This window comes from Tupaia chinensis, unplaced genomic scaffold, assembly GCF_000334495.1.
Source record: "Tupaia chinensis unplaced genomic scaffold, TupChi_1.0 Scaffold000048_1, whole genome shotgun sequence".
In the NCBI taxonomy this organism is placed as follows: domain Eukaryota; kingdom Metazoa; phylum Chordata; class Mammalia; order Scandentia; family Tupaiidae; genus Tupaia; species Tupaia belangeri.
This window is the reverse complement of record NW_006159506.1, coordinates 6,528,684-6,552,365: the sequence shown is the minus strand read 5'-3', so window position 1 is coordinate 6,552,365 and position 23,682 is coordinate 6,528,684. Positions and strand designations below refer to the sequence as shown.

The window sequence follows — 23,682 nt, the reverse complement described above, 5'->3', positions numbered from 1 at the left end:
TCACGAATTTTTTTCCCCTTTCTGCCATCCCAGAAGGTCCGTGGTCAGCTTCTCCCCGCCGGCCTGGGGTCTCGGCCACCCTCTTACTTCCCCATCCTCATGGCAGGGCGTGTGGGCAGGGAGCAGGGTATTCCGCCGGCTGGTGCATGTGAGAGTTGTCTGAACAGAGCCAGTTAGATTGTTGGTATTAACCCCAGAGTTCAAAATGACTGTTTCACATGGGGACCATGTTGGTCAAAGAGACCCCTCAGAGGCCTCATCTCTGGATGTTAGTAACTGCTATGTATCATCTTGCTGCCTAAACAGGGTGGTGAAGAGTGGAGGCGCCAGCCTGGCGCGGTGGTTCGGGGCGCTAGACTCCCACATGGGATGGGGATCATGGTTCGAGTCCCAGACGTGGTGGTTTGCTTTCTCACTTTCTTGCTTCCTCCCTTTCTCTTTCTCTGCCCCCTCTGATCAAATTTAAATAAATAAATAATGTTAAATAAAATAATTCTTAAAAAAAGAGTAGGAACTTGGGACTGACACTGGCTTACTCGGCAACCCTGGGCAATGTCACGAACTCTCTACGCCTCTTTTCTATGAATGGGGTATACGACCTGCCTTGAAGAGCACGAGGTTGGGTGAGATGGAGTCTTTGTGCCGAGAGCTCTCCGAGCATGTTCGCTTTATCTTTATCCAACCTCAAGATCCACATCTGTCGAGGGTTTTGTGCTGCTCTGAAACCCACCACGAATGGCTTTAAGAAAGGGACCCATGGATGGCATAGTGGTTAAGGTACTGGACTCCCACAGAGTCGACTGCGGTTGGAGTCCTGAACCCAGTGGCTTGAAACACACGTCGGGCACGTGTGCGTGCATGCTCAAAATCCCAGAAGGACAGTGGAGAAGAAGAGATAGCGGTGTGGCCATCCCCCCCCGGGGGGGTGATTTCTCGCTTTCTGTCCTTCTGTCTGTCTCTCTGGCGAGCACATGCACCTTATAGCAAACATCTCTCCAAAAAAGAAGAAGAAGAAAGCGAACAGAGGCAGCTCATCAAGGGCATCCCCAGATGCTTGGGAGCTGGAAAGGAAAGAAAACAGGGAGATGCATCCAAACGCTTCAAGCAACCCCCAGCTCCCTGGAGAACGCCTCGCATGGTCTGAGACAGATGAAAGGCCCCAAGAGGGAAGTCAGCTGGGCAGCCATCTGGGTGGCTTGCACCCTCACCTGCTGGCCTTGAAGGGGCTTTCCCCTCCATGCCTGACCTCTTTCGCTACTGAATGGGCTGCTGCCACAGGTCAGGGCATCTGGCAGGGTTCTGGGAAACCACCAGGGCCACGCCTCCTATGACAGAGCAGAGGCTGGCCTTGCCAACCCAAGGCCACATGGCCCTGTCTCTGACCCTGTCTCTAGCCACCGGGGAAGCTTTCAGGTGTCACGTAGCTAGGAGACGACTCAACTCTCAACTTTGGGGGCCGGGGGTTCTCGTTCTTAGTCTTCATTTTGCCACTTTGAGTAGCTGTGGACCTTCAGCAAGTCCTCTCAGCTCTGAGAACCCCAATCCCCCAGATAATTAGACAAACAGGAAACTCATTTAATCAACGGGCCCTGCGATTGTCCCCACACTGGCATGTAGGCATGTGAAGTCATCTCTCCCAGCCTCCTCCTTCCCACCTGCCAGAGTTGGCACCTGGGCACCGTCCTGAACTAGCATGGATTCACAAGCGTTCTTGGGCCCTGCTCTGCTGTTGTAGTTTGGGGCTTTGCTAAGCACAGCCATGAGCAGAGCTGCCCGGACAACTCAGCGGTGGCTCTAGGACACCCTCTGGCCCAGCCTCTCCATGGCTACCCATCAGCCCAGCCCTTCTTGGCTTCCACCTTTGCACCTGCTTTTCTCCTGCATGATCTGAGAGCCAGAACTCGCTGTCAATTCACCTTTCGCTTTTGCTGTGCTCTTCCTGAATCATAACTTCCATTTTTTTTTTTCTACCTTCGCTCTCTGAGGTCGAGAGCCACATGGAACAGAATGCAAGTGTTAAAAAAGAAAGAAAGGAAAAAAAAAAAAAAAAAAGAGGGGGTTTCCACAGGCCTTTCTCCATGAATTGAAACAACTTCTGTGAAAATAAAACGCCGTACCCTGAACCCTTGAGAAGAGCCGCTCACTGGAAAGCGAAAGTAACTGGTAACCCTCTCTTACAGATCCCAAAAGTGGCCAGTCATTTCAACCTTCCTCCCCAACTTGGACAAAGTCAGCAAAGCTAAGTGAATTTTGTCCCTGTTGATTTTCCCTGCCATCGCCCAGGATAAAGATGTCATAGAAGCTTTGAAGTCCCACCCTCCTGCTAAAGTCCTTGGGTAGGAAACAGCATCTGGCCTTTTCCTTGGGAGAAGGGCAGGACCAGACTCTGTCGGAGCCATTCTCTTGCAAATCCCCCTGGGCCCTGAATAAGAAAGTCTGTCTAGCGACTCTTCTCTTCTCGCTTCCCTTTGAACAAGAGCAGCGAGTTGCTCTTTTTCTGCCCAGCTCTGGCGCTGAAAAACTCCAGTAGGTGGCCCGAGACTGCAGACAGCGTGGGAGAGAGCCATTGGCCAGGTTTTATCGAGGAAAGCGTGCCGCGACCTTCGTCCTGCACACGGGGCGGGGGGACTTGAGCACTGCTTCAGGGCCCTGGCTGAAGGACAGGTGACTTCTGTAGGCACACTCCCACACTCCGAATGGGTGCGTCTGACTAGGGCTAAATGAAGTCCTCAGAGTAATCCCTGAGCCAGAGCCGGAGTACTGGAGCGAGCACTCAGAGCGGCCCCCTCAGCCTCACCACTGAGCCTGTCATTTATGGCATAGTGGCATCTTTCATGGTGTCACAGATGGGCCCCTCACGGGTGCTCTGTGGAACCCCTTTGGAGCTCCGAGAGTCAAGAACGTTGCCCTTGGTCAATGACTTTTGGAAGGAGGTCTAAGTTGAGGGGATGACAGTAAGGAAATTGCCCTGTGTTATCTTATGGTCCCAGCATATGAGTTCTTGGGGTGTCCCCAGTTCTTTTCTTTTTTTCTTTTCTTTTCATGTGAAGTCATCTCTCCCAGCCTCCTCCTTCCCACCTGCCAGAGTTGGCACCTGGGCACCGTCCTGAACTAGCATGGATTCACAAGCGTTCTTGGGCCCTGCTCTGCTGTTGTAGTTTGGGGCTTTGCTAAGCACAGCCATGAGCAGAGCTGCCCGGACAACTCAGCGGTGGCTCTAGGACACCCTCTGGCCCAGCCTCTCCATGGCTACCCCACAGCCCAGATTCACAAGCGTTCTTGGGCCCTGCTCTGCTGTTGTAGTTTGGGGCTTTGCTAAGCACAGCCATGAGCAGAGCTGCCCGGACAACTCAGCGGTGGCTCTAGGACACCCTCTGGCCCAGCCTCTCCATGGCTACCCATCAGCCCAGCCCTTCTTGGCTTCCACCTTTGCACCTGCTTTTCTCCTGCATGATCTGAGAGCCAGAACTCGCTGTCAATTCACCTTTCGCTTTTGCTGTGCTCTTCCTGAATCATAACTTCCATTTTTTTTTTTCTACCTTCGCTCTCTGAGGTCGAGAGCCACATGGAACAGAATGCAAGTGTTAAAAAAGAAAGAAAGGAAAAAAAAAAAAAAAGAGGGGGTTTCCACAGGCCTTTCTCCATGAATTGAAACAACTTCTGTGAAAATAAAACGCCGTACCCTGAACCCTTGAGAAGAGCCGCTCACTGGAAAGCGAAAGTAACTGGTAACCCTCTCTTACAGATCCCAAAAGTGGCCAGTCATTTCAACCTTCCTCCCCAACTTGGACAAAGTCAGCAAAGCTAAGTGAATTTTGTCCCTGTTGATTTTCCCTGCCATCGCCCAGGATAAAGATGTCATAGAAGCTTTGAAGTCCCACCCTCCTGCTAAAGTCCTTGGGTAGGAAACAGCATCTGGCCTTTTCCTTGGGAGAAGGGCAGGACCAGACTCTGTCGGAGCCATTCTCTTGCAAATCCCCCTGGGCCCTGAATAAGAAAGTCTGTCTAGCGACTCTTCTCTTCTCGCTTCCCTTTGAACAAGAGCAGCGAGTTGCTCTTTTTCTGCCCAGCTCTGGCGCTGAAAAACTCCAGTAGGTGGCCCGAGACTGCAGACAGCGTGGGAGAGAGCCATTGGCCAGGTTTTATCGAGGAAAGCGTGCCGCGACCTTCGTCCTGCACACAGCGCGGGGGGACTTGAGCACTGCTTCAGGACCCTGGCTGAAGGACAGGTGACTTCTGTAGGCACACTCCCACACTCCGAATGGGTGCGTCTGACTAGGGCTAAATGAAGTCCTCAGAGTAATCCCTGAGCCAGAGCCGGAGTACTGGAGCGAGCACTCAGAGCGGCCCCCTCAGCCTCACCACTGAGCCTGTCATTTATGGCATAGTGGCATCTTTCATGGTGTCACAGATGGGCCCCTCACGGGTGCTCTGTGGAACCCCTTTGGAGCTCCGAGAGTCAAGAACGTTGCCCTTGGTCAATGACTTTTGGAAGGAGGTCTAAGTTGAGGGGATGACAGTAAGGAAATTGCCCTGTGTTATCTTATGGTCCCAGCATATGAGTTCTTGGGGTGTCCCCAGTTCTTTTCTTTTTTTCTTTTCTTTTCTTTTTTCTTTTCTTTTTTTTTTTCTTTTTTTTTTTTTTTTTTTTTTCTATAGGGCGCGTGCACTCACCAGAAAGACAGAGAGAGACAGAGAGACAGAAAGCAAGAAATCACCCCCCAGGAGGGATGGTCACGCTGCAATCCCTTCTCCTCCATTCTCCTCTCGGGATCTTGGGCATGCATGCACATGCGGCTGGTGTGTGTTTAAGCCACTGGGTCCCGGACTCGAACCACGGTCTACCACATGGGAGTTCAGCAACATAGCCATTACACTAACTGCTGGTTTCCTCGGGGTGTCTGCAGTTCTTTGAGTCATGGGAAGAAGCCGAAGAAGCAGGCATGACCCTGTTTTCAGCAGGTGCCTGGAACTGGCCACCGCTCAGAGGACGCTCTGTCTACCCAGCTGCAGGGGTGTCCTGCCTCGATGGGACTCTCAGGTAGCAAGCTGTATTTTCAGGTAAAATGCCCCCTGGCCGTTAATGCTGGGGCCTCCAGCATTTGCGTGACAATTTCTCTTTTAATTACTGTGCTAAATATAACTGATGTAAAAATGTACCATGGAAGGCGTACAGCTCAGCAGCATTAAATACAGCCACGTGGTTGTGCAAGCTCTCCACCATCCGTCTCCAGAGCTTTCTCACCTTCCCTCACTCAAACTCTGTACCACTAAGCACTAATGTCCCATCCTACCACAGCCCTGGCGGCCACCATTCTTAAACTACTTCCTGTCTCTGAATTTGACTATTCTACGGCCTCATGTTAGCGGAATCTACAACATTTGACCTTTTTGACTGGCTTATTTCACGTAGTGTAATGTCCTCGGGGTTCTTCCACTTGTCACGTGTGTCAGAATTATGTTCCTTTTTCAGGCTGTATACTACTCCACTGAATGGACAGACCACATTCTGTTCACCTATTCAACTGTGGTTGGACAGTTGAGTTACTGCTGTTTTCCAGCTGTTGTGGATAATGCTGCTGTCGACACGGATGTACACATATCTGTGCATGACCTCGTTTTCCATTTTGTTTTAGATATATAGCCAGGAGTAGAATTGCTGAATCATCTGGCAATGTTATTTATAATTTTCAGAGGAACTGACATACTGTTTTCCATCAAGGCCATGCCATTTTTACATTCCCACCAGCAGTGCATACGGGTTCCAATTTCTCTCCATCCTCACTAACTAATAGGCACCCTATGAGATGAGAAATTGTATCTCATTTGGTTTTTCTGGCTTGTTCCCCTTACTCTTTTTTTTTTTTTTTCTTTTTGGATTTTGCCATAGGGCATGTGCGTTTGCCTGAAAGAGATAGAGAGGGAAAGTGAGGAATCATTCCCTCCCCCCCGCCCCCCGGGGATGGCCACACTGCAGTCCCGTCTCCTCCAGTCTCCTCTTGGGATTTTAGGCACACACACACATGCACCTGGTGTGATTTTCAAGCTGTTGGATCAGGGACTCAAACCATGGTCGGTCCTGTAGGAGTCCAGTGCCTAACCCCCTTGCCACCTGCTGCTCCCCCTTAATATAGATCAGTAATCATTTATCTACTACTTCTTCCTATAGCTACTTAGTACAATTTTATTTGCTATTCTTATGTGTTTGTTTCTTTTAGATGCACTTGGGAATTATTTTGTTACATGTCTTTCTATGAAATAGTTTATCCAGTTGGGGTTTTAACTGGAGTTGCATTTAACATATAAATTAACTTAGAATGCACATTTTTTTTTTTTTTGAGAGGTTTTTTTGCTACAGGGCACGTGCTTTTGCCAGAAAGACATACAGGGACAGAGAGACAAAAAGCGAGAAATCGCCCCGCAGTGGGGATGGCCACGCCACAATCCCTTCTCCTCCATTCTCCTCTCGGGATCTTGGGCACACACGCACATGCACCTGGTGTGAGTTTAAGCCACTGGGTTCAGGACTCAAACTGTGGTTGACTACATGGGAGTCCAGCGACATAGCCATTACGCCAGCTGTTGGTCCATGAAATCTTTTTAAATTTGTTTAAAAAATATTTATTTAGTTAGTTAGTTCCCTTTGTTATTATTTTAAATTTGACCAGAGAGAGAGAAAAAGGGAAGGTGAGAAAGCAAGCCTCCAGGTTTGAGATTCCAACCGCAGTCGGCTATGTGGGAATCCAGTGCCCCTAACCACCACACCACCTGCCAGCCCCTGTATGAAATCTTTATGAGTCTTTTAAAAAAAAAAAAAATTTAAGAGAGATTTGTTTCGCTATAGGGCGCATGCGCTTGCCAGAGAGATGGAGAGAAACAGAGAGACAGAAAGCGAGAAATCACTTCCACCAAGGGGGCATGGCCACAGTGCAATCCCCTCTCCATTCTCCTCTCGGGATTTTGGGCATGCACCTGGCATGAGTTTCAAGACACTGGATCTGGTACTTGAACCATGGCCGGCCATGTGGGAGTCCAACGATGTAACCATGACATCATCTGTTGGTCCCTATGAGTCTTTTAAACCTTTTGTATTATTATAGATTTGATTGAATATTGAAAGACAGTTCATTTGTTTGAGGATGGCTTTGGTGGTATGTGGAATCTTCCTGTTATGACCTTACCGGCAGGGTTGTTTTTTTTTTGTTTGTTTGTTTTTTTTAGAATTATTTATTTAATTTTATTGTGATGATGATGATTTTTTAGTTATTTATTTTTTAAATAATTATTTTTACTTAACTTTATGTATTTGTTTATTTTAATTTGACCAGAGAGAGAAAGAGTGAGAGAGAGAGAGAGAGAGACAGAGGGAAAGTGAGAAAGCAAGCCGCCAGATCCAGGACTTGAACCATGGTCGACCATGTGGGAGTCCAGCACCTTCACTACCATACCATCTGCCAGTCCCATGATGATGATTTTTAATTTGGCCGGGGGGGTAAGAGGGAGAGTGAGAAGACAAGTGCTAGGTCCAGGACTTAAACAGTGGTTGGGCATGTGGGCATCCAGCACCCCAAATCCCACCTGCTGACCGTTTCTTTCTATTATACAAATGTGTACCTTGTGTCTTGTTTAGAACCAGACACTTTTTAAAAGTTTATTTTATTAGTAATTTGCTATAGGGTACACACAGTCACTAGAGAGAGACAGACATTGAGAGAGACAGAGAGAGAGAGAAAGAAAGAAAGCAAGCAGCCCCTGAGACGCATGGCCATGCCCCAGTCCCTTCTCCTCTGTTCTCCTGCTGGGAATTTGGGCATGCATGCACACACACCTGGCACGTTGTTCAAGCCACCGAGTCCGGGACTGGAACTGCATAGTCAGCCACGTGGAATCCATGCCTTAACCACCACACACCTGTCTGGCCCCTGCTTTATTTTAGTCATGATAGAGAGAACAAGCATGCACTAGAGGGACAGAAAAAGGGGGCATGCTTACTAGGGTCTTGTCAACGTGGTCCTTCTTCCCTAATCCTCCAGAGGTCAGAGTCTTGGGCACACACGCACGCTCAACATATCTTCAGATACGCCTGTGGTTGGCCGTGTGCTTACAGCACAAATGTTCATTTTGCTGCTGACTGTACCACTAGGCTGGGCTGACAGGCAGGTTTTTATCTTTTATTCTTAGTTTCAATGGCCAGGTCTACCCACAGCGAGAACATTTAAGTTTTCAGGAGAAGCCATGTTTAAATTCTATCATTGTAAATTGAGTATTCTTCTGCTTCAAGTCTATTGAAATGTTAACAATTGTTTTCCCGATGTGAAAGTTAAATATATATCTATTGTAGACAGTTAGAAAATGTGTACAGGCTGAAAGTCAGGATTTAAAATAGCCCATTCAGGTACTAGCAAGTGGCATGGTGGCTAAGGGCACTAGACTCCCACATGGCTGACCATGGTTTGAGTCCCGGACCTGGTGGCTTGCTTTCTCACTTTCTCTCTCTCTTCCTCTCTTTCTCTCACTCTGTCCCTCTCTGGTCAAATTAAAAGAAAGAAAGAAAGAAACAAGCAAACAAACAAAGGAAGAAAGAAAGGAAGAAAGAAAATTAAATAAATTAACTCTTAAAAAAGAATCAGTAATGTTTAAAAAAAAAGACAAAAAAAATAAATAGTCCATCGAATTTTGAAGGATGCTTTTTTTTTAACATACTGTATTTTGAAAATCGTCCAGTTTTTTTTTTTTTTTTTTTTTTTTCCTGAGAGAGATCTTTGCTATAGGGTGTGTGTGCTTGCTGGAGAGACAGAGACAGACTGAGAGACAAACAATGAGAAATGACCACCCTGGCGATGACCATGCTGCAATCCCTTTTCGTCCATTCTCCTTTTGGGATGTTGGGCATGCATGCACATTCTACAACAATGTATAAAGAAATCCGTTTTTTGAGCTTTAATAAAACTAGATGTTGAAATGTATTTATTTTTGTTGTCCTTGTTGTGTGTGATACAACATTTAGGCATTGTGCAGAGAAAGCTGGATCCCACATGGCCAATCGGGGTTCAAATCCCAACCCTGTCAGCATCACACCAAACTCGTTTGTGTGTACCCAGGATCCTGATGGGATGGAGAATTGGAGAAAAATGAATCGTGGTAGAACCTGGTCCTATAGGGAATGCTTTTTCTCTTTCTCTTGTACATGTATGCTCTTTATCATAAAAGAAGTAATCTTAAAATTTTCAAAAATAAAGTAAATTTGTGACCAGCAGATGGCGTACCATTACATCACCGGAATCCTACGTAGTTGACCATGGTATGAGTCCTGGCCCCGGCGGCTTAAAACTCATGCCGGGTGCATGTGCATGTGTGCCCAAAATCCTGAGAGGGGAATGGAGGAGAAGGGATTGTGCCGTGGCCATCTCCCCTGGGGGGTGATTTCTTGCTTTCTGTCTCTCTGTCTCTAATTCTGTCTCTCTGGTGAACACACATACCCTATAAAAATTTTTCTCTTGATAATAATAAAATAAATTTGTCGGCTTGATAGGGGGAAGATCTTATTACACATTTTAATTGCCATTTTCTATATTATTATCGAGATTGAAGATAAACATGAAAAGTAAATAAACACATATGTATCCTCTTTTTTGGGGGAGAGGTTTTTGCTATAGAACCCGTGCACTCACCAGAAAGTCAAAGACAGAGAGACAGAAAGCGAGAAATAACCCCTTAGGGGGGATGGCCACACTGCAATCCCTTCTCCTCCATTCTCCTCTTGGGATCTTGGGCACGCACATACACGCACCTGGCTTGAATTTAAACCACTGGGTCCAGGACTTGAACCATGATCGACTACATGGGAGTCCACCAACATAGTCATTACACCAACTGCTGGTTCCAAGAGAGAGATTTTTGCTATAGTGCATGTGGGCTTGCTGGAGAGACAGAGAGAAAGAAAGTGAGGAATCACCCTGGGGGGATGGCCACACCATAATCCCTTCTCCTCCATTCTCCTCTCTGGATTTTGGGCATGCATGTACATGAATACAACGTGAGTTTTTTTTTGTTGTTGTTTTTTGTTTGTTTGTTTGTTTTTGAAAGGTTTTGCTATAGGGTGCATGGACTCTCCAGAAAGACAGAGAGAGATAGAAAGACAAAAAGCGAGAAATCATCCCCCAGGGGGATGGCCATGCCACAATCCCTTCTCCTCTTTTCTCCTCTCAGGATCTTCAGAACGCACACAAATGCGCCCAGTGTGAGTTTGACCCACTGGGTCCAGGACTTGAACTGCAGTCCACTACATGGGAGTCCAGTGACATAGCCATTACGCCAACTGCTGGTTCCCCGGCATGAGTTTTAAGCCACCAGGTCAAGGACTCAAAACACAGTCGACTACGTGGGAGTCCAGCGATGTCATCTTTACACCATCTACTGGTCCTCCATTTTTTTTTTTAAATGTCAGAAGGTACCCACATGTCCCAGAGAGAGAAAAGTCTCCTCACCCCCCTCGAGGCGTGGTCACAATGCTGTCTTTTATTCTCCGTTTCCATCCTATCAGAATTTTGGGCATGCACGCACATGTGCTCAGCATATTTTTCAAGCTCCTGGGGCCAGGACTGGAACTGCGGTCGGCCATGAGGGATCTGGCCCCATACACCAGTGCTTAACCACTGTGCTACAAGGCTGGCCCTTCCCACTGATTCGAAGCCTGATTTTTTTTTTTTTTTTTTTTGTCTTTTTCTTTTTGTTTTGAAGCGTGATTTTTATCATACAGTAAATACTGCTAGGTTTTCTTTGAGTTTCTCAATCTTCCCGTTGTGCTGGTACTGCACCAGAATATATATGTATAGGGACCAGCAGTTGGCGTAATGACTATGTCGTTGGACTCCCATGTAATCGACCGCAGTTTGAATCCCTGACCCTGTGGCTTAAACTCACGCCGGGTACATGTGCATGTGTGCTGAAGATCCCGAGAGGAGAATGGAGGAGAAGGGATTGCGGTGTGGCCATCCCCCCTGGGGGGGTGATTTCTCGCTTTCTGTCTGTCTGTCTCTCTCTGTCTTTCTGGTGAGCACACATGCCCTATAGCAAAAACCTTTCCAAAAAAAAAACCCAAAAAACAAAAACAAGAATAAACTACCTATGTCTTTGATTGCAATATGTAACTGTTGAATATAACGCATCTAATTTAAAAACCCATGATAAGAACTAGAGTTTTTTTGAGCAAGGATGGGCCAGGTGCCTTTGTGAAGACTTGTGTGTGTTCTTTTTTCCTCCTCATCACAATGCCGTGGGTGGTTATCACGTCTGTTGTGGTGAAGGAGTTAGACTATGCCAGAGAGAGCACGGGTTAGACAGTCCGTGTCTTTGCCACTGTGATCCGCTGCTTCCAACTCAATTTCTACTCCCATTCGGTTTGCTTTATTACATTCCATTTCTGGGGCCAGCTCCATGTGTAACTGTTAAGGCAACAGGCTCCCACATGGCCAACCACAGTTCAAGTCCTGGCCCTAGCAGCTTCTAAGATACTCTGGCACATGGATATGTGTACCCCAAATGCTGATGAGATGGAGAAATGGAAGAGAAGGGATTGTGGTGACACCAGCCCCATTGGGGTACTCTCTCTCCTCCTCCTCCTCTCTCTCTGTTTCTCTGTCTCTCTCTCTCTGGTGGTGAGCACACACACCCCCTGGCAATTAAAAACATTTTTTCTTTCCCTCTGAAAAACAAAGAAAAACTCTTCTTCTAGCTTAAACCTGCAACTTAGATGTCAGTGTAGGAATAAAACAAGATGCATGAGGTTATGGATGTAAGCCGCCGGAAATCTGAGGAAGAACTGATGCAATCGTAGCGTAAAGTAACTCATGAGGAAAAGGAGTGGGTTTCTCTGGAAGGAACTGGATGCTTCGAAATTTGTATTCCCCGAGGGCCAGGAGGTGGGGTGGTGGGTAAGGGTGCTGGACTCCCACATGGCCAACTGCAGACCTGGTGGCTTGCGTTCTCACTTTCTCTCTCTCTTGCTGATAAGATTAAAACAAATACATAAAGTTACGTAAGATCATTCTTTTTTAAAAATAATTGTATTGCCAGGATCAGAAGATAGCATGTTATGTTTCTGGACTCCCACGTAACCGACTGTGGTTCAAGTCCCAGTCCTGGTGCCTTAAACATACTCCGGGCGCGTGTGCGTGTGTGCCCAAGATCCCAAGAGGAGAATGGAGGAGAAGGGTTTGCAGTGTGGCCATCCCCCCTGGGGGTGATTTCTTGCATTCTGTCTCTCTGTCTCTCTGGCAAGTGCACGCACCCTATAGCAAAAATCTCTCTCTCTAAAAATAGTAATAATAATAATAATAATAATAATTTGTGTTAGCAATAGTGTCTGTCACATTCTTTAGCTAACTGCTTCAAATCCTTGACTTTGATAGAGGTATTTATTAAAGAGAGTAGAGAGTCCACTTAATGTAATAGATTCAATGAAACTATCTTTTCTCCTTTTAACAAAATGATTACTTGGTTATTGTAGAAGAATTAGGAAATTGGGCCAGCTCCATGGCCTGGTGGTTAATGCAGTGGAACCCATATGGCTGACCATGCAGTTTGAGTCCCCGACACCGGGGCTTTCTCGCTTTCTGTCTCTCTCTCTCTCTGGTCAAATTAAAAATAATAATAATAAATGAATGGATAAACACAATTAAATAAATAATTATTATTTTTTTTAATTGCCAAAGGGCACATGCACTTGCTGGAGAGAGATGGGGGGCAGAAAGAGGGAGGTATAAAGCACCCCCCACACCCCCAGGAGATGGTCACGCTCTAGTCCCTTCGCCTCCATCTTTCCCTCCTTTCAGGATTGTTGGCGTGTGTACACGTGCCCACGCGCGAACACACACACACACAGGCTCTAGGTGTGTTTCTCAAGCTGCGGGGTCCAGGACTCGGACCACAGGGCTGACCATGTGGGATCCAGTTCCTTAATCACCATGCCACAGGCTGACCTGGATTTGAAGTTCTTGCATCAAAATAAACTCCTACTTCAATTTGATTTTTCCCGGGAACTTTTGGAAATCTCTGCTTTGTTAAATAGCATCGCTAGCCGCTATGCACTAGGGTTTAGTAGCAGCTTTCCCCAACTTGTCCCACAGTCCAAAATGTCTCTAGACATCACCGAACACCCCCTGGGACTCAGAATTGCCAGGCTGAAAAACAGGAGTGTAGACGTCAAGCTAAATCGCCCCTCACGTCTCTGTGCTAGGTATGCTGGAACCCACGCATCCGCCTGAGCCTCAGAGTTTATTCTGCACACAGTGTATAGGACGTGGAGAACAGAAAGAGGCTTGCACCTCCTATTTACATCAGACAGGGACCACTCTTGTCCCCATTAGTAGTACTTCAGAACATGCATTCAAGGGCTAGACAGTGGCATGGAGGTCTAGGCAGCTGGATCACATGGGGCTGACTGTGTGGTTCAAGTCCCAGACCCGGTGCCTTGAAAAACATGCCGTGTATGTGTGTGTGCGTGCCCAAAATCCCAAGAGGAGAAGGGACTGTGGCATGGCCATTCTCCTGGGGGAGGGGAGATTTCTCACTTTCTCTGTCTCTCTCTCCCCCCAGCTAGGACATGCACTATATAGCAAAAAAAAAAAAAAAAAAAAAAAAAAAAAAAATAAATCCATTCCACGGGAGGTTATGTCACTGGACTCCCACATGGCTGACTGTAGTTTGAGTCCTGGACCCGGTGACTTGAAAACCATACTGGGCACCTGTTTGTGCATGCCCAAGATCCCTGAAAGAGAATGGGAAGGATTTTCCCTCCTAGGGGGTGATTTCTCACTTTCCCTCTCACTGTCTCTGTCTGTCCCTCTGCAGCATGCGCCCTAAGGCAAAAACCTCTTAAAAAAAAAAAAGAAAGTGTTTTATTGGTGCTAGCAGGTGGCATGATGGTTGAGGCCCTGGACTCCCATATGGTCAACCACAGTTCGAGTCCTAGACCTGGTACTTTCTCTGGTGGGCAAGAATAATAATAATAATTTGTGTTACCAATAAGGTATGCTGGAACCCATGCGTCCAGCTGAGCCTCAGAGTTTATTCTGCACACGGTGTATAGGACGTGGAGAACAGAAAGAGGCTTGCACCTCCTATTTACATCAGACAGGGACCCCTCTTGTCCCCATTAGCAGTACTTCAGAACATGCATTCATGGGCTAGACAGTGACATGGAGGTCTAGGCAGCCGGATCACATGGGGCTGACTGTGTGGTTCAAGTCCCAGACCCGGTGCCTTGAAAAACATGCCGGGTATGTGTTTGTGCGTGCCCAAAATCCCAAGAGGAGAAGGGACTGTGGCATGGCCATTCTCCTGGGGGAGGGGAGATTTCTCACTTTCTCTGTCTCTCTCTCCCCCCAGCTAGGACATGCACTATATAGCAAAAAAAAAAAAAAAAAAAAAAAAAATTAAGTCCATTCACTGGGACCAACAGATGGCATAATGGTTATGTCACTGGACTCCCACATGGCTGACTGTAGTTTGAGTCCTGGACCCGGTGACTTGAAAACCATACTGGGCACCTGTTTGTGCATGCCCAAGATCCCTGAAAGAGAATGGGAAGGATTTTCCCTCCTAGGGGGTGATTTCTCACTTTCCCTCTCACTGTCTCTGTCTCACTCTCTGCAGCATGCGCCCTAAGGCAAAAACCTCTTAAAAAAAAAAAAGAAAGTGTTTTATTGGTGCTAGCAGGTGGCATGATGGTTGAGGCCCTGGACTCCCATATGGTCAACCACAGTTCGAGTCCTAGACCTGGTACTTTCTCTGGTGGGCAAGAATAATAATAATAATTTGTGTTACCAATAGTGTCTGTCACATTCTTTAGCTAACTGCTTCAAATCCTTGACTTTGATAGAGGTATTTATTAAAGAGAGTAAAGAGTCCACTTAATGTAATAGATTCAGTGAAACTATCTTTTCTCCTTTTAACAAAATGATTACTTGATTATTGTAGAAGAATTAGAAAATTCTTGTCCTATAGCAAATTAAGAAGAAGAAATCAAATTAAATAATTCATTTTTATGAATTATTTTGTTTATGTATTTATTTATTTTCAATTTGACTAGAGAGGGACAGAATGAGAGAGCAAGAGTGAGAGAGAGAGAAAGTGAGAAAGTAAGCTGCCAGGTCCAGGACTCGAACTGTGGTTGGCCATGTGGGGAGTCCAGCGCCTCAATTACCACGCCACCTGCCTGCCCCAATAATGCTTTTTTTTTAAGTGGTTTTTGAGATTAGCCCAGACAATCAAATAGACATTTTTGCCTGTTTGTTTTTTAGTAGTAAACAATTTAATTCTCAGTTGACTAACAGTGACAACGGAGGGTGGGCTCTGGGGGCCCCCTGCGTGGTTTGCATCCCAGCTCTACCTTTGACCAGCTGTGTGATGTTGGGTAGTTGAATGACCTCTCTGTTTTGGTTTCATCAGCTATAGCATGGGGACGGTAATAGCAGCTGCCCGGCTGGAGGTGAGAGAAGACAGAGACGGCCCTCAGAGGAGAGCCTGGGCAGAGGGCGTCCCTCTGTCAGTGTTAGCTCTGTTCTGGCTGTGGCCAGTTTTTTTTTCTCTCCCTCCTTTTCTCACCTTGCTTCTCAACAGTGCTGCATTCACTTCGTCCCCCTCTCCTCCACATCCCTCTTTAACCCCTGGATTCCTGGTCCCTGCTGTCCACGTGCACATCGACCTTCTTCTTCTTCTTTTTATTTTTTTTCTGCTATAGGGCATGTGTGCTCACCAGAAAGACAGAGAGACAGAAAGCGAGAAATCATCCCCCAGGGAGGATGGCCACGCCGCAGTCCCTTCTCCTCCATTCTCCTCTCGGGATCTTGGGCACGCACGCACACGTGCCCGGCGTGAGGTAAGCCACTGGGTCCGGGACTCAAACCGCGGTCGACTACATGGGAGGCCAGCGACATAGCCATTGCGCTATCTGCTGGTCCCTGCACATAGACCTTCTCAGCCTTCACCCTTTTGGCTGCTACTTGCCTTTCTCTGCTTAACACTCCTGAGCACCTTTTCCTTTGGGAACTTCCATTTCTTAGGCTGTTCTGCTTCTTCCTCCGGTCACCTTATTGCAGGATTTCGCTCCATTCTGCTGCTAGCCTTTTGTCATCCTCTGTCTCTGTCCCCAGATGTCTCTCCAGGCCTCCTGTCTCCTCTTACCCTGGATCCATTGCTCCCCTCCCTGAGACTTAGGACACTGGCAAGGGACCCCCTGTCTATTCGGTGATGCGAGCCCAGATCAGAGAGTCCCCCTTTCTCCCTCTCACCTGTCTGTTTTTTTTTTTTAATTATTTATTTATTCACTCTTTTATTCTTAATTTGACAGAGAGAGACACAGAAGAGAGAGAGAAAGAGGGGAAATGAGAAAGCAAGCTACCAGGTCCAGGACGCGAACTGTGGTCATGTGGGAGGTTCTAGCACCTTAACCACCATGCCACCTGCTGGTCCCTGTCTTTTTATTTTTTATTTTTTTAGGAGAGATTTTATAGGGCACATGTGCTCACTAGAGAGACAGAGAGACAGAGAGACTCAAAGTGAAAAATCGCCATCTGGGGGGATGGCCACACTGCAATCCCTTCTCCTCCATTCTCCTCTCAGGATTTTGGGCACGCACGCACACACACCCGGCATGACTTTTAAGTTGTTGAGTCCGGGACTTGAACCGCAGTCACCTATGTGGGAGGCCAGTGACATAGCTATCTGCTGGTCCCACTCCCACCTGTCTTTTTATTCCACACACCTGAGGGGGCCCAAGCACAATGGCTTCTAGGTCTTTAACTCCTCCTGCCTCTGGCCCTCCTGCCTGTCCTACTGTCATCTGTCACTCTAATACGGCTGCCATGGCTTCCTTTCTTTTAGTGTCACACAGTTGGTTCCTGCTCCAGAGGGATCGTTCTCAGTGGGTCAGTCCTGTGGATTCTTTTTTTGGAGAGGTTTTAACTATAGGGCACATGTGCTCTCCAGACAGACAGAGAGAGACAGAGAGACAGAAAGCGAGAAATCACCCCCGAGGGGGGATGGCCATGCCGCAATCCCTTCTCCTCCATTCTCTTCTCGGGATCTTGGGCACGCACGCACACATGCCCGGCGTGAGTTTAAGCCACTGGGTCCGGGACGCAAACCGCGGTTGACTACGTGGGAGTCCAGCGACATAGCCATTATGCTAACTGCTGGTCCCAAGTTCTATGGAGTCTATGACTTCACTGTGTCTCAAATAAATGTATTCCTCCCCGCCTCTGCAGCCAGGTGCTGGCTCTTCCTTAGAGGAACTCCTCTATTAATTCCTAACTAGTTCCTGTCTCGTCCTGTCCTATCATCCAGGCTGTCCTCCACAGTACCACGAGGAGGCTGGCTGCCCTCCTCCCTAAGCCCTGTCACGGCCTCACTGTTGGCTAAAGTCCAAGCCGGCTGCGCTCAGGGCGACCTGGCCCACTGGCTCTTTCTGCGGCCCCATCTCTCACGGCCTCCCCTCCTCCCTCCTCAGCCCCAGCCCCAGCCCCAGCCCCAGAGGGAGGTATTTGCAGTTCAGGAAACTGACCTTGTGTTAAGCTCAGTGCCCTTGGGCTTGCTTTTTCCCTCCCCCCCAACCCAGTCTGGAGGCCTGGCCCCTCTTCTCTGCCTGGGGCACACCTGCACCTCTTAGGAGATCTGGTGGATTGTGGCACCTCCTCCAGGCAGTCTTCTCTGACTTCCTTTTTCTTCCTGACTCTCCTCCATGGCATAACTATTTTCTGTTTATTGCTGCTTGGAGGCTCAATATCACCTTCCTGGCACCTTCTCGTGCCCGTGGGCTCCCACTTTGGGCGTTCTCATTCTCTCAGCTATCAGGCCACCCGGGGAATGTTTTGATCCCAACCTCCCTTGGCCCTATCTCCCATGCACCGTTCTTGGTCCACCTGTTGATTTGTCTTTCTTTTCTTCATCCCCTCCTCCCTTCTTCCCAAGGGGGAGAGAGGAATAGACAGAGAGAAAGAGAGAGGCACTCGCAGTAGGGTCTCCACACCACGATCCACCCCAGCCTCAGCCAGCACCCCGGGCATGCAGGTGCGTACCCAGTGCGCTCAAGAAGGCCTTGGGGCGTGAACCCAGGACCATCCCATGTGGGCCCAGCACCGCAGTGTTGTGTTACCACTGTCCACCGCTGGCCCCTTTCTCTAAGATGGTTCCTGCTGGTCTGTTTTCTCGTGGACCACCCTCAGTACCAGGGTCGTCTGTACTCAGTCCTTCATGGAGTAGGCACTGCTCACTGGTCTGTTAGTCTCCTTACCCGTCTAACCCCACATACATCAGAATCCAGCCCTGCTGCCATGCTGGGATCCCCCCCCCCTTTTTTTTTTTAAGATTTATTTTTATTGGGGCCGGCAGATGGCATGGTAGTTAAGGGTGTTGGCCTCTCACATGGCTGACTGTGGTTTGAGTCCTAGACCTGGCAGCTTGCTTTCTCACTTTCCCTCATTCTATCCCTCTCTGGTCAAATTAAAAAAAATAAAAGTAAATAATTTTTAATTTTGTTTGTTTATTTTGATTTGACCAGAGAGGGACAGAGTGTGTGTGAGAGACAGAGAGAGAGAAAGCCACCAGGTCCGGGATTCGAACCATGGTTCATCATGTAGGAGTGCACATGGTGAACAACACACACCGCCTGCTGGCCCCCATCCTGGAATCCTTACTGAGGTCACTGAGGTCAGAACAGGGCCCTAAAATTTCTATAGTTTTGCTTTCACCTCTCCTGTTTTGTTTGTTTTTGAGATGAGAGATTTTTGCTATAGGGTGTATGCATTTGCCAGAGAGACAGACAGCGAGCGATCACTGCCTGCCCACCCCCCCCCAAGGGAGGGCCACACCATAATCTCTCCTCCTCCATTTTCCTCTTGGGATCGTGGGCACGCACGCACATACATCCCGAGTGAGTTTTAAGTCACCAGGTCCAGGGCTCAAACCGCGGTCGACTACTTGGGAGTCCAGCGACATAACCACTGTGCCATCTACTGGCCCCAACCTCTCCTACTTTTAATCCTACCTTCATCTAAATTCCAAGCCATTCTCCACGGCCCGATTGCATCACTTTCTGCTATAAAGCTTTCTCTGTTCATTCTTTAAAAAACAAAAAGAAAAAGAAAAAAAGAAAAAGAAAAAACTTTTTATAAAAATTTGTTTCCATTTTTAAAAGTTTATTTCTTTATTTTATTTGAGCAGAGAGAAAGAAAGGGAAAGTGAGAGAGAGCAAATCACCAGGCCTGGGACTCGAACTATGGTCATCCATGTGGGAGTCCAGCACCGTAACCGCTGTGCCACCTGCTGGCCCCTCTCTGCTCACTCTTAGTAGAAGTGATCTCTTTGCTCTGAATGCGAATCGTTTACCTATTTATGCCCATATATGTTGGTTTGTAGTGTATGATTACTTCATGTGGATGTAGAGATTCGATTATAAACGCTTAAGGCATGGGTTATTCATTTTGTTTGACCTCTCCACTGTAAAACCTTGCATGGCTCTGTATATGTACTCGTCAGCTTTATTGGGTTATAACTCACCATATAATATACGCTTATTTTTTCCTTATTCACGATAGAGCGTGTACTTGCACATTTGAGAGTGAGCGAGTAGAGGGAAAGGGAGAAATAAGCATTCCCACAGGATCTGGGCATGCCACAATCCTTCTGTTGTCCTCTGGCACATGGGATCTTGGGCACTAGCTTACTCGCGCCTGGCGTGTTTTGGGGGTTGATGGGGTCAAGGGTTCAAACCACAGTCACCATGTGGGATCCAACTTCTCTCGAACGGTAACAGGACCACTGAGCCATGGAGTCAACCCAATTCACCCATTTCAATTGTACAATTCAGTGCTGCTTTTAGTATTTAGAGTTGTGTGACCACAATCAATTTTAGGACATTTCTATCACACCAAAGAGAAACCCTATACGTGTTAGTAGTGAGTTAACCTTAGACCAATCCTCAGCCCTAGACCACCATTCACCTACTTTCTATTTCTGTAGATGGGCTTTCTTTGGAATGTTTCGCATACGTGGAACCATGCATTATTTGTTCTTTTGGATCTGGTTTATCTTATTTAGCATTATACTTTCAAGGTTCATCCATGCTGGAGCCTGTAGCAATTCTTCATTCCTTCTGATGGCTGTTTTCTGTATCCATTCAACAGTTGATGAATATTTGGGTTGTTCCACCTTTTGGCTGTTACAGAAAGTGCTTCTGGGGACCAGCAGTTAGCGTAATGGCTATGTCGCTGGACTCCCACGTAGTCGACCGTGGTTCGAGACCTGGACCCGGTGGCTTGCACTCACGCTAGTCACGTGTGCCCAAGATCCCAAGAGGAGAATGGAGGAGAAGGGATTGCGGCGTGGTCATCCCCCCTGGGGGGTGATTTCTCACTTTCTGTCTCTCTGTCTCTCTCTGTCTGGTGAGCGCACACGCCCTATAGCAAAAATGTCTCAAAAAAAAAAAAAGAAAGTGCTTCTGTGAACATCTGAGTACAAGTTTTTGTGTAGTATGTTTTCGTTTCTTGTGTTATGTACCTAGGAATGGAATTGTTAGGTCTTCTGGTAACTCTGTGTTCAACATCTGGGCAAACTTGCAAGCCATTTTTCAAAGCAGCTGCATTATTTTACATCCCCACCAGCTATGTATGAGGCTTGCAGTTGCTCCGTGGTCTCTCCAACACTTTCCGACTTTTTGATCATAGCCATCCTGATGGGTGTGAAGTGGCATCTCATCATGGCTGTGGTCGTTGACTGACTCTGCTTATTAGACGTTCAATAACTATTTGCTGGTGGGCTCAGCCTCTGGTGTGGTGATTAAGGTGTTGGACTTTCACATGGACGACTGCTGTTCCAGTCCTGGACCTGGAGGCTGAAAATCATGCCAGGCATGTGTGCGTGTGTGCCCAAAGAATCCCAAAAGAATAGAGGAGAAGGGACTGCAGTGTGGCCATCCCCCCTACGGGTGATTTCTCACTTTCCCTCTCTGTTTTTGTCTTTCTTGCGCGCACGAGTGCACACACTCTATGGCCAAAAATCTAAAAAAAAGAAAGCAAACCAAACCAAAAAAAATTTTATTGACTAAGTCACATTCAGATGAAATAGGAGCAAACCTTTGGACAGGTGATTTGACTTCCGAGTTTATTAATTAGCTAGAAATGAAAATGAGGAAAACAGGGTCGAGTATCACCAGAATTCACCTTTTAAAAGTGACTTTAGTGAGGCTGACAGGTGTCATGTTGGTTAGGGATGTTAGAATCCCCTATGGCTGACAGTGGTTCGAGTCCTGGATCTGGCAGCTTGCTTCATCTCCCTGCTCACGCTGATCCTCTCTGGTCAAATTAAAATAAATAAATAAATAAAGTTAAATAATTTTTTTTTAAAGTGACTTTAAATAAAACTTTTCCTCCTTCCTCCCTCCCTCTCTCCCTTCCTAACGTCTTATTGAGAGAGAGAGAACCTGGGAAGGAGAAGAGGACTCACCACTGTTGCCCTCTGGCCCAGCCTCGCAGTTAGCTAGGATTATAGGCATGCGACCATGACAGTAGATTCAGGGTGGCCCAGGAACCGAACCTGTACCTCCCATGCTGTGTTCAGCCTCGCAAGTGGTGAGGCTTCCCCTGGTGTCACAACAGCTGGGCCTGTTGGTTGCCAGAATTATCTAGACGGGATTATAGAGATGATGATCTGTCATGAAAATCCCTACACCTTTGGAGATGTGTCTTTTACTGAATAAGCTAAATTACAAGTAGAATTCCACCTTGGATGTTCTTCCTACTCAAAACCTATCAGGAAAGTCTCCTGAATCAGAGGCAGGGCAAGTAAAAAAACTAGCCACAGGGGTTCCCCTCTGCCCTGTCATTGGAGCACAGTACAGCTGGAAGCACCAGACAGCAGTATCCACACTGACCCGTCGTGCTCTGAGACCTGCCCGCTTCCTCCTGGTCCAGGCCCGCTTTTATAAGAAGCATCTGAGGGCAGGGAGCTGAGAGTCCAGGGAGGCTTAGAGAAACCCAACTGCTAACATTTCTGTGCTGTTTTCCTCAGTAAACAGTAGACCCTGGGAAAGAGAACAGGTTCTGAAAACTTCATTTTGATGACTGGAAGTCAGGGAAACAGCCAGCTGAATCGGTTCCCTTTTGGGCAATGGGGTAGCTGATTTATCTCAAGGCAGAGGGAATGGTTCAACTGGTTTTTTTCTTTGGTTCTAGAAAGTTCCATCTTAGCCAGGACCCATTTAGTCCATCCCCAGACAGACGCCCCTGTCTGCAGCCCTGGAAATTAGAGTTCAGCCTGAAGGCCTCAAAGGGAAGGCCTGCGGTCAGATCGGTCTTGCAAGGTCGTATGGTGTTCAAGCCCGGTTCTGGGACAAGCCGGGGTCAAAGCTCAGAGTAAACAGTGACCAGCTTTCTGTACAGATCATCTTGGGCCTAACGTGTCTCCAATGCATAATTCTCCAGTAGTCTTTATGATGGGGGGCGTGTTTATTTACAGCGACCACAATCAGCCTTATCTTTCCAAAGATGTTTTGCCAAGTCCCAGAACAGGCCCCTTGCAGAACCTCAGTAGGAAAAGTAGTGCCCGCTGCAAACGTGTCAGCTGCTCTCATGGAGGAAGCTCAGTTGAGGCCTGGTTTCTCTGGGCTCGGTGATAACTTGGGCCAAGGCAGCCGGGGCGCAGCGCTGTGGCTGGAGCCCTGGAGATGGAGAGCGGCGCGGAGGAGGCCCCTGCTTTTCAGAGTTGAAACAGGAGCTCTCTGAGAGAAAGAGATATTGCGTGTGGCTTCCCTGATGCCTCCGAGGGCGACGCGGATGACACAGCATCAGCTGCGCCTCCGTCGCCCTCGGCCCTCGCGAGCTGGCGGCCCCCAGCTGGAGCACCGTGTGCGGGGTGCGCGCAAATGCAGGGGGGGACTAAAGTCCGGCGGCGTGGAGTTTGCTGGACAGATCGCTCGCTCGGGGCGGTAGCCCAGGACGGAGGAAGACGGCCTGGGGCGAGAAACGGCTGGGAGTGGGGGGCGGGGTGGAGCGCCGGCTCTTTAATCTCCGGCCCCATCATCTCCTCGCCCCACCTGGATACAGTGCGAGGACCGCGTGCCGAGCGGCCGGCGCGGGGGGGGCGCCCCGCCCAGATGCCTCGGGGACCGAGGGGGCGGCGCCAGCCCTGGGGTCCCAACCCTAGCGCTGCCCTCCGAGGCGCCCCTCTCCCCCTCCGTCATTAAAACAGTGAAACAAACCGTGGAGTGAAGTGATGGAAAGCCAGGGGCGGGGAGGCTCCCGCAGCGAGGGGCTGGAGGGGAAGGGGCGCGGTGGCCCAAGAAGGTGGCCGGCCGGCGAGCGCCGGGCCGATCGAGATCGCGATCGGTGGCGGGCACAGAGACCCTTCCGCTAGGGCGGCTGGGGCCCTCCCGCTAAAATCGGGGCGGGGGCGGCCTAGGGGACAGGAGGGTACCGCGGTCCCTCTCCCCCCCACCCCCAGCCTGGGCCGCCGCCGCCGCCGCGGCCGCTCAGTAACACGTCCCCAGGAGACTCGCAGGAGCAACACGTGATGTGTCTACTTATCAGGGTGAGAGGGGGAGAGCGAGTTTCCGAGCGTGCGGGCTAGGAAGCGGGGCGGGGGGCCGAGCGGGGGCCGGGGCGACGGCTGGGGGGGCCGGGGGGGCCG

General features: G+C 48.4%; 1 protein-coding gene across 1 annotated transcript in view; it reads left to right on the top strand.

Annotated features, from left to right (window-relative positions):
* The first annotated feature begins 23,528 nt into the window (after positions 1–23,528).
* The window catches only part of RREB1 (ras responsive element binding protein 1), a 169,695-nt gene continuing 169,541 nt past the window's right edge, over positions 23,529–23,682 (top strand). The window contains 1 exon segment of the mRNA XM_006141235.3: positions 23,529–23,583. The gene's annotated coding sequence lies outside the window, so the exon portion shown is untranslated.